Source organism: Chinchilla lanigera, unplaced genomic scaffold (genome assembly GCF_000276665.1).
Source record: "Chinchilla lanigera isolate Chin_1 unplaced genomic scaffold, ChiLan1.0 scaffold00051, whole genome shotgun sequence".
In the NCBI taxonomy this organism is placed as follows: Eukaryota; Metazoa; Chordata; class Mammalia; order Rodentia; family Chinchillidae; genus Chinchilla; species Chinchilla lanigera.
Window position 1 is genome coordinate 3,523,070 of NW_004955452.1, and position 11,124 is coordinate 3,534,193.

The window sequence follows — 11,124 nt, forward strand, 5'->3', positions numbered from 1 at the left end:
AGCTGCCAGGAGAGGGTCAGCCTCATTTTACAGATTGGAAAGTGAGGCTCAGAGAAGCCAGCTGCCACTGTGCTCGCTGATGTGACTTTAGGCTGGTGACTTTGCCTCTTTGAGCCTTAGGTTTTTTTTGGGGGGGGTGGTACTGGGAATTGAACTCAGGACCCTTATGCTTGGCAGGCAGGCACCGTGCCGCTGAGCTATATCCCCAGCCCTTTAACTGAAATTTCTTTCTTTTAGCGGGGCGGTGTACGGGGAATCGAACTCATGACCTCACGCTTGCCAAGCAGGAGCTGTGCCGCAAGCCTTAGTTTCCTTGAGGGTAAAGTGGAGATAACGATGTGCCTGAAAGGGGGTCCTGTGCCTCAGCGAATGCACCTACAGGGCAGCCAGGTCCAATAGCTCCCTTAGGTAGATGTCACTTCGCCCTCCTGTTTGGCCTTTGAATGGAAGCTGCCACGGTTTAAAGGTTAAGGCTGCCCTCTAGAGGTGAGCTCTGGCACGGGCCGAGGCGCTGGGGCCGGCTGTCTTCTGAAGGTACTGACCCGCTGTGGGTTTCCTGGAAGGCAGAGACACGAAGGATGCACCCCTGCTGGGAAGGCATGGGGGAAGGAGGGGCACCGATTTGTCCAGATCCCTTCCAGATGTTTGCAGACCCTGGAGATGGTTTTCACAGGTGCTGGGTCCTGCGGAGGTGGGAAGGACAGCCATCGGATTCAGGTCCCAGTGGAAATGTCCAGGGCAGCTTGAAGGAGCGCCACCTACAGCTCCTGGATTATCAGTTTATTCCCTGCTGTTCCGGGGGTACCTCATTAACACCAAGACCAGACCCTGTGGCTCTAGCTCCCTGCCAGGGCCTTGCCGTCCCTACCACCCAGCACCCGACCTTTAACCTCTTCACACATGGGCCTTAGGTTCTGACCAGACACACTCCTCCCAACTCCCCTCTGACCTCTCTGCTTGCTCCCCATTTGCCTGTGATGTTCTTTGCTGGAGACAGATCCCTCCAGCTCTTCTGCCAGGAAAAGCTGCCCTGCTCTCAGACAGATGCCTTCCTTTCTTTATACCAGATAAACAAGCCGTCGAGAATGTCATGTGGCCCATATCCAACGTCGTCTCACGCAACCCTCAACAGAAATGCGTAGGGTTAGTTTTTGGTTTTTTGATTTTTTGTAGTGCTAGAGATTGAACCGAGGGCCTTGCCCATGCTACTCAGGTGCTCTACCGCTGGGCTACATCCTCAGCCTCAAATGGGTGTACTTTCACTCTTTAACATAACTGAAATACAGGACAGCAAAATCAAGAGTCCGGGTCAAAACAGACCTGCCTGTAGTTCTAGCTACTCAGGAGGCTGAGGCAGGAGGATCATTTCGGCTGGGAGAGTTGGAGATCAGCCCTGGGCCGCACAGTAAGAGCCGTCTCAAAAGGGTGGGAGACAGACCAGGGCTGGGGGTGTACTTTGCTCTTCCTTCTCTTTCTCTGTGGAGCACAACCCCAAAACAATCGGAGCCAGTTGCTAACATTGAAAAATAAGCCTCAGAACTCTTTGGAAATAAACAAGACTTTGGAAGCCAGTCTTTGGAATCCAGGTGGCGGTGGCCACAGGATGGGTGGTGCCGGCTCGCTGCATCCATCTTTGGGAAGCTGGCCCTGACCTCTGCTCCCCGCCGCCTGCCAGTAGTCCCAGTCTGTCGTCAGCTCACCTCATAACTGCAGCTGCTTCGTGCTCTGTGCTCCCGCCAGCCTGAACTGTTCCTCCTTTTCTTTGTCTTCACACTTGTTATCCAGACCAGTGCCCGCTGCAGAGCAGACACACAGAAGTTCTTATTGAACCAATCCCCTGACAAGGTTTTTTTTGTTTTTTGTTTTTGGTCTTTTTTGAGACAGGGTCTTGCTATGCAGTTCAGGCTGGCCTTGAGCTTACTTTTTGTTGTTGTTGTTTTTGTTTTTCTCCGGTACCGGGAATTGAACCCACGACCTTGTGCTTGCCAGGCAGGCGCTGTGCTGCTGAGATAAATCCCTAGCCCTTGAGCTCACTTATGCCTGGAATGCATAACTATTCTCCTGCCTCAGCCTCCTGAGTGCTGGGATTACAGGCATGTGCCACCACGCCTGGCGTTACAAGGCATTTTGGAACAGTAGAAAGATCATTCACAACCCCATGAGTACCTCTGAGCACTGTCAGAGTCTGTTACTGTCCCTCTTTCCCAGAGAAATGCTGAGTATGGGGCTGTGGGAGACCAGAGGTCATCCCAGGGGCCAAATTCTCAGGTACCTCCTTCTCTAGGCCTGCGGAGGCAAAAGAAAAACTCCTCACTTTCTAAACCACCTTCCCGCTCCACCCTGTTCTGTGATCTCTTCTCCCTCACAGGCTGATAACCTGCAATGCTAAACTAGGCACAGGGGCCGGGGGTGGGGGGAATGCACCTGAAATCCCAGCACTCAGGAGGCTGAGGCAGGAGGATCACAAGTGTGAGGAGAACCTTCACTATATAATGAATTCAAGGCTAGTCTGGATTACATAGAGAGACGCTGTCTCAAAAACAAAAAACAAACACAAAAGTGATGCTAACTGGCTGGGGTTGTAGCTCGGGAAAGCGGTTGTACCTCGCATGTGCAAGGCTTTGCTGGGTTGGATTCCCAGCACCAAGAAAAAGATGCTAGTCATTGAAAAATCCAAAACTTTATTCAGTGTTGGGGATAAAATCCAGGGCTTCATGCATGCTAGACAAGTGCTCCACCACTGAGCCACAGCATCAGCAAAATCCCAAACTTCCTGAGCATTGATAAAATGCCACAACTGGAAAATTCCACCCCTGACCTGATTAGGATGGGTTGCAGTCAGGCTGCAGGTACACTAAAAATAATGTACACAGTCACTTCCAGGCTATGTGTACAAGGTGGATGTGAAATGTAAATCAGTTCTGCGATTAGGCTCAGGTCCCATCCCCAAAATACTGTACTTGATTGTGTGTATGCTCGTAGGTCAATACCTGAAATCTAAGGCACTTCCTGCTTGAAGCATTTCAGATAAGGGTTACTCTCTACCTACACTAGCAAAGCCAGTGCACTCCCACCTCAGATCCGCCGCAGGGATCTCAGCAGCCCTGTGAAGATGCCACATATACAATCATCCTTGCCAGGAGTGGTGGCACATGCCTGTAATGTCAGCATTCGGGAGGCTGAGGCAGGAGGATGGTTGAGAGTTCGAGACCAGCCTGGGCTACAAAGTGAGTTCAAGGCCAGCCTGAGCTGCACAGCGAGACCCTGTCTCAAAAAGACAAAAAACAAAACAATCATCCTAACATTCTATAAGTTGTGTATTACCATCACTGCTGTTTTACAGGTGTAGCTTCAGAAATTTGCCCCAGGGTACATGGCAGTTTTTTGGGGTCATAACAGTCTGGCTCTTACCTGCTCTGCGCCCCTTCCCCGGGGAACGTGGGCCTCAGTAAGTGTACGTAGGACAAGAACCCCACCCTCTGCACAGGATGGGTGCGGGGACCAGATGTCACAGGCGTGGCCCCAGGAACACAGCATGTGCATACTCTGGAAGAAATCAGTCTTCATTTTTGGCTCCTCTCCAGCGCTGCAATTTCAGCAACTGGCCACCAGAGGGAAGTCATGCACCAAAGACCTAAGATTTCCGGGGACCTGGGTACTGCTTCGACATTAAGAATTCTGCTGAGCCCCTTTTCCCTGTGTCCAGCCCTAAGATCAAGGACATTTCTCACCAGTGCGGAAGTTCAAGCAGCTGATCCATAAGTTACGGTTACGCCGTAAGCCCATCCGAGGTCCTTTTACCAACCCCAGTTCTGGGCTGGGAGGACGGGGGGATGGATGCTGAGGGGGGCCCAGCTGTGTCCCATTTGGTGGCGGTAGTCGTGGAGGGTGGCAATTATCAGCAATTCCCCTCCTGCTGGAGGCTGGGTTCCTGGAGTCACAGCTGCAGGCTGGGGGGTAGCAGGGAAGGCTTTGGAATTGTCTCCCTAGGGGTTTCCATGGTTACAGATTGATGCAGGCAGCCCACTAGACTGGGTCCTTTATCTGCATTGTCTCCTGGGGAGACAAAGGGCTTTGCGGATGGGGGTACTCTATGGAGATCACTGCCTCAGCAGAGGCCTTGTGTGACCTGCTCTGTGAACCCCTCAACCCCAGCTGCTGGGTACAGGAGTCAGCCTTGGTAATCACTCCGTGCTTTGGGGTACCACATTGCTGCTGTGGGGACCCAGAGAGGCCATCCTGGGGAGACATGAGCAAATCCGAGGCTCCCAACAGCAAAGCTGCAGAGGCCTCCCGGCAGTAAATAAAAAATGCACACTCTCTAGAGTGAGATAGGGGCTGGGGATTTAGCTCAGTGGCACAGCGCCTGCCTGGCAAGCGCAAGGTCGTGAGTTCAATCCCCAATACCGGAAAAAAACCAAAAATATAAATTAAAAAATAGAGTGAAATAGCCTCGATCAAATCACGGCTTGGTCCTTTCCTGGCTGTTTGCTTTGGGCAGATTAATTTACTTACCTGAGTCTCAGTTTCCTCATCTGGAAAAGTGGGGACAACACCAGCTTTATAAAATTGCTGTGGAGGGGCTGGGGATTTAGCTCAGCGGCACAACACCTGCCTGGCGAGCGTGAGGTCGTGAGTTCGATTCCCGCTACCGGAAAAAAAAAAAAAAGTTGTAAAATTGCTGTGGGGAGGCGCCGTGCACCAAGCCTGGTGCCAAGATGATGCTCAGAGAATACCCAAGTCCAGGGAGATTCATGGCACGTCCTGGGACACAGGGCTGGCTCTGTCTCTCCGTGCCCTTAGCCAAGGCCCTTCTGTCGGGGCCTCAGCTCCCCTATCTATGACCCAGGGAGCCTAGGTTTATGAAAGATGAAAAGAGAGGATGATAAGAAAGTGCTTGAAAAAGCAGAGCTCAAACCACTAACACATACCCCTGCCTTCTAGGACTTACATGGAGTTTGAAAAGGCAACACATGATCACAGGGCCTATGTGGAGGTGGAATCTTTGGAGGTATGGCAGTTTAGCGAGGTTTTTCCAAGGAGAAAGTGGGATATAAGTAGGCCTGGGAGGGCCTCAGGATCAGTGAGCTATCCAGAAGATTCTGCCACACTGCACCAAGGAAAAACAGGAGCCCAGAGGCATGAAGGGACTCAGGTCCCTGCCACCCAGGGTCATGGCTCGCCTGGTCACAGCTGTCTTCTCCAGGGAAGAGGATACGTGGGTGAGGAGCAAAGGAAGGATCTGGGAGACCTACCGTGTCATCTGCGTCCCGTTCAGTCTCATTCTCGGGACACCTTTCTCTGAGACAAGTTGACCGCTAGGCCCATTTTATAGACAAAGAAGATAAGGATTTCTACCGTTTCCCAATTGATTTGGCAGGAAAATGCGTAAGGCCCGAGAATAAAATGATTTTGTCTGGAGTATGGAATGGACAACTTGCCTAAGGGAAGAGTAAAACATTTCTTCATGCTTAAATCATCAGCAGAGAAAAAAAATCTGTCAAAGGTTTATTACTCATCGCTCCATTATGAGGCACTCAGCACAGAGCTTGACCCGGGGTAAATGCTCAGTAAAGGAAGTTCTTATCACGCTCACTATTTTTGTGATCATTTTGGTGGGTATGGTACTAGGGATGGAATCAGGGTGCTGTGCCGCCAATCTACACCCCCAGTCCTTTTCATTTTGATTTTTATTTATTTATTCATTTATTTTGATTTTTGAGACAAGGTCTTGTTAATTTACCCCACGCATGCCTCAAACTTGGGATCTTCCTGCCTCAGCCTTCCAAGTAGCTAGGATAACAGGTGTGTGCCACTGGGTATAACAATCACCATTATTATTATATTTGTTACTATGCATTCAAGGCAGAGGATATAAAGGTAAAGGCAACTTTTTCTTTTCTTTTTTTTGAGACAGGGTCCCAGTATGTAGTCCAGGCTAGTCCAGGTTGGCCTCAAACTTGCTGCGATCCTCTTGCCTCAGCCTCCTGAGAGGTTACAGGCATATGCCACCATGCTTGGCCTTCCTCATATCTTAGAGGAGTTCAGCCTACTGAGAAAGAAGGGTGTAGAGGGAAAATATCTCTTATTTACATGACACTTTTATATACAGCACCTTACTGAATTCTCACAATAACCTTGTGAAGGTTTTTTTCTTTCCCATTTTAGAGAAAAAGGAAAAAATAAAGTTCAGTGGGCTTCAGTGACTGGGTCAAACATTGTAAAATATGAAATAAAATAAATTTAGGGGGTACAAACACCTTTAGCAGCTGAAAGGAGGCGTTAAAAGCCAATAAAGTATATTAATTATGGAAGGAACATAGATCATAGCCCCATTTTATTAAATAATACATAAAAGATGATTTTTTTTTTTTACTGACTTGCAAAACCAGCGAGGCTTCTAAGAGCTTTCTTTTATGAGGCCAGGTGCTTTCTAGATCTCTAATCCGCCGAAGAACCCCGAAAGGTACAAGTGGAGAGCCCCTTGGAGAAATGAGGGAGCTGAGGCTCAGAGAGGTGAAGCTATGTGTCTGGGATTGCACAGCAAGGAGGGAACACAGCTAAGGCTGGGCCTCTCAGGCTTGGAGCTGCGGCCAGGACTTCCTCCCGGGTCAGTTCTGCCAGGCATACAGGGCTACTCCTGTGCTGGGAGGTGCCCCCCTTCCTGCTTCTCTCCAGAGAGCAGGTCGAGTGGCGGACGTTGGCAAGGAATCCTTCCCGTAAGAGGACTTGTTTCAGCCCATTTGGGGAGCAGCCCAGCGTAGCGTGGCCTCTCCAAGCACGTGTGTCCGCGGGTATGTGTGTTCACGCAGCCTCATGTGTGACTGTGTGTGCAGCTGGCCCCATGCCAGGTCTCACAGAGCCATGTGATAAAAATCTGCTCCCTCTTCCTGATATGTCCATTTTATTTAAAAAAATTAAAATAAGATATCATGATTTTATAGGAAGATACAGATGGCTACGGAATGTATAAGAACAGATGTTTCACGGCAGGCTGAGAAAATGAGTATACTACTTTTGCATGGGTGGAAGGGGGTGTGTGCCAAGCACTATACAAGAGATCCGTATGTTAACTAATCTTCACCACAACTGTCTGTGGGACTGATTTCTATCCTTCCCATTTTACGAGGCAGGGACTAATGACAAAAGAAATTAAGTTTTGTGTCCAAGTTCACACCAGTAGTCAAGAGGAAGAGTTTGGGAATACGAGGGTGTTTTGATATCTGCACGAGCCGGGTACGGTGGCGTATACCTGTAATCCCAGCACTCGGGAGGCTGAGGCAGGAGGATCGTTGCGAGTTCAAGGCCAGCCTGGGCTACAAAGTGAGTTCAAGACCAGCCTGAACTGCGTAGTGAGACCCTGCCTCAAAAAAAGACAAAAAACAAAACAAACCGTGATATTGTATGGTTCACTGCTTGTTCAATCTAAGTGGGTAAGCTTTACACATGAAGGTGACCATAAAGAAGCCAGTGACTGCCTCCTGACAGAATGACAAACCTTGCCGGCTGTGAACGGGAGCAGCTCACCTCTGCCAGGTAGTGTGTCTCTGTTATCGCATATAATTCTCACCACCCGATATATGTATGTGTGTGAGAGAAAGTGTGTGTGCGCAGTGGTGTCACGTAGCTGGCTACACAGCTAAGAAGTGGCAGAGACAGGATCTGTCTCATCATAAAGCTGCTGCTGTCACCCAGGACCCTATCACCTCCAGCTTCCTGGCCTTCTGCCCACTGGGTTGTATTTCCCTTCCCCTCAGCTCTTGTTGTTTTCTAGAGAGTGCAGTCTCACAGGGAGGTGGTTCTGGTCAGTCTGAGCCTGGACAGATTCGCAGGGTGATATTTCTCCACCAGCTGAGATCACACGTTTCATGGAATCATTCCAGATCCCAATAATGAAAAAGTAATAGCTAGGCACTGACGGGAAGTATAAAGACCTGGGGTTTTTGTGTTTTTATTTGGCTTTGGTGCTGGGGATTAAACTCAGGATCTTGTGTACATCCTCAGTCCCAAGATCTGACTTTTACCCCCAGGTCTATGAAGGATTCTTTCCACTTGTTCTTGTTTGAGTCACTTTTCTGTAGTGGGCCTCAGTTTCTTCATCCGTGAAATGGGAACAGTAATGCGAGCTATCACTTCTTGAGTTCTGGCTGTGCCCTGGCAAGCTTCTTGGTGCTTTATATTCAGTTCACCAAGCCTCTGAGGACAGGTTTCAGGATTCCCACAGTGTTACAAGGAGGTGCCTGGGGCTCTGAGAGCTAAACAAGCTTGTCCAAAATGGCAGAACCTGGAAGTGTAGGTGCTGGGCCAGAGGCCTGCATTTCCTCTCTGCGCTCGTTGTTCCTCAGGGAGGGACACTTGTGGGCCAGCAGTCCTGAGCTGCTGTGACTGCACTGTGCCCCAGCACTGCCATCCTTGAAAGACAGGCAGGAATTAAGCTAGGCATCTGACACCACACCCAGCACACTCCCTAATGGGAGTCACCCAGGAGCTACCCAAGTGCCAGCCATATGCCAGCTAGTCTAATCAACATGTCAGTGTCACCCGTAGCTCAGAGGGGATAAACAGCTCACCTGGGATGGCACCGCTGATAAATGCCAAAGCTGGAATTTCAACCAGAGTCTGTCCCAAGACTCTCCCAGGGAAAGCACCAGGGAAGTTGCTGCAGCTGGGAGAGGCCCATTCTGTCGGATGCATCTGTTTGTACGAAGTTTTCATTTGATGTTTTTCTTTTCTTTTTCCCTAGTACCATCAGTTACTGGGATCAAACTCGGGGCCTTGCACAAGCTGGGCAGACACTACCACTGAGCTACAGCCCCTGCCTATACAAAGTTTTAAAAGAGCTGCAGACAATAAGAGCATTGGATGTCCCTACCTTGTAGTGTTGAAGACCTGGGCTGACACTTACTCCAGGGCGACCTTTGTTAGTCGTCTAATATCTGTGAATCTCATAGGGGTGAAATGGGCTCGGTTACTACATAGGCCGTAGAATGCTGCGCACTAGCAAAGGGCCTCAAAACATGTCCTTGTATACATAGGGAGTTGAATCCACGGGGGACAAAGTGATTGGCAGGATGTAGATCAACACATAGGCCCGTTGGGGGTTACCTGGATGCGTCCAAGGGGGACAGGAGGATCATAAACAGTGGCTCAGCCAATCACACATCTGGGCAGACTTTAAGACCTTGGCCCTGATGACACAGAAGGAAGTCAGGTTTATCTGTCCTGATGGTCCCCAAGTCCTCACCATTTTCCTGAGTAGCCTGCAGTGGTTCAGTACCCAGGCATGTCTTGAAAACCCTTTTTGAGTCCCAGAAATGGCATAGCCTGGAAACAAAACACAGTTCAGCAAGAAGCACGGTCACTGAGTGGGAGGGTTATTCCGGGGAGGCCGCGGGGCTCCGAGCTCCCTCGCTGCCACACCACACACATTTTTCGCCCCAAACCCACCAACTGCCAGCTGGCCATCGACCACCTTGATTTAGGGTAATGAGTTCCACATGTTTCTGTGAGAGCCCGGCTAGGCTTTCCCCAGCCGTCCCGGTCTTCCCTCCCTCCCTGCTTCCAACTCCCCCTTGGCCACCCCTGTTCCATTTGCTCCTGCGCAGGGTAGAAGGAGCGGGCTGGGTGGGCGAGGACAGGGAGACAGCGCTTTGGGGAGTCCCATTCCCTGACTTCCCTTTCCAAGCCTCAGGGTGGGGGAGCGGTGCTGTCCACCAGCGCCCGGGAGTCCCCCTGGGAAAGCTGTGGCTGCGGCCTCAACTGCCCCATCCCTGAAGTGGGAATTACGATCCCTGCTTAGGGTAGGGACGGCATCCTGAAAGGGGCCCTGCATAGGAGGCCATGAGGCTTGGGCTCCCGTCTTCTCTTTTTTTTTTTTGGTACTGGAAATCGAACTCAGGACTTCACGCTGGCCAAGCAGGCGCTGCACCACTGAGCTACCTCCCCAGCCTCCCATCTTGTCCTGTCCATAAGCCTGCTATACGTCCCTGAGCAGGCAGACTCCTGCCCCTCTCCGGGCCGCATCTTTGAGTGACTTTGAGTGACTTCTCTACCTTCCATTCATGACAGGTTTTAGGTTCCTTACCAAATGACATAAGACACAGGGAAGTGGACCCCCCTGCCTGTTAAACATGAGGGGCTCTCAGGTGTGGTCCCTGGGAAGCCTAAGGCCTCTCTCCCCTGGCCAACAAGAGGGTACATAGGCTGGCCCCTTTGACAGCAGCCAGGCCCAGGGAGGGCTTCTGCCTGCAGCGCCTGGCGCGGTGGTGTTAGGACAGAGAGTGTCCCCAGCTGGAAGGACATCTCCACTGCCTGGGGAGGGGAGCAGGGCGGCCAAGGAAGGATGTAAACCTGAACTCAGCGGGCCACGGAAAACTGCCCGTTTGTCTGGCTTGTCAAAGGCAAGCCGCAAGTCCTGATGTCGAGGTGACCTACTTACCCTGCTCCTGAAGGCCCACCATTCCTGCCCACAGACCCACCCCCGTGCCCTGTCCATTCAAGCCGGACCACAGAGTGACTACTGCCATTTTCTACCCACACTTACCCTCCAACCCTGCCGCAGACTGGCTGACCCCCAGTTCTGGTCACACTGACCCTTGATCTCAAGTGACACGGAGACCCCTTGACCTTGCCACTGACTGACCCCCCCACGGGAGATCAGAGAACAGTTAAATACTACACTGTGAGGGGAACAGGCCTTCGCAGAGGAGACACGGGGAGGAGGGGAGGAGGGAAGAGACCAGGGCCTGAGGCCACTCTCGGAAGGTCGGAGAGGCCTTGTGCAGGGCACGTCGCAGGCGCTCGAGGAATGCGAGTGGCCCGAAAGAATGAAGGAAGGAAGGAACGGGTGCGATGCAGGCAGCCGCCCGGCTGGGGCACAGCGGCCGAGGCAGGAAGCGGGTGGGGGTGCGCCGAGGCTGCTGCGGCCCGAGCGCAGCTGGAGGCAATGGGAGAGCAGTGGGGTCAGCGCCTCCGCTGGGTGGGGGCCCCCCCAGGCCGGGAGGCTGGGAAGCGGGAGGCCGCGCTGCTGGCAGAGCGGCGGGGGCGCCGCGAGGCTCCGGATGGGCTGCGAGCCCCGCCCGCGGGTTGCGGAGGGAGCCGGAGCCAGAGTGGAGCCAGAGCTCA

The 11,124-nt window shown here is 51.8% G+C and overlaps 2 long non-coding RNA genes across 2 annotated transcripts; both read right to left on the minus strand.

Moving 5' to 3' along the window:
- Positions 1 to 256: 256 nt before the first annotated feature.
- LOC106149702 lies at positions 257 to 4,616 on the minus strand. Its single transcript, XR_001236026.1, has 5 exons — positions 4,516 to 4,616; positions 3,732 to 3,950; positions 1,701 to 1,796; positions 950 to 1,124; positions 257 to 683 (listed from the first exon to the last, which is right to left on the minus strand). It is a non-coding gene; the product is annotated as an uncharacterized LOC106149702 (long non-coding RNA).
- A 4,256-nt stretch (positions 4,617 to 8,872) lies between these two features.
- On the minus strand, positions 8,873 to 11,018 carry LOC106149706. Its single transcript, XR_001236031.1, has 3 exons — positions 10,544 to 11,018; positions 9,106 to 9,324; positions 8,873 to 8,944 (listed from the first exon to the last, which is right to left on the minus strand). It is a non-coding gene; the product is annotated as an uncharacterized LOC106149706 (long non-coding RNA).
- Between the last annotated feature and the right edge of the window lie 106 nt (positions 11,019 to 11,124).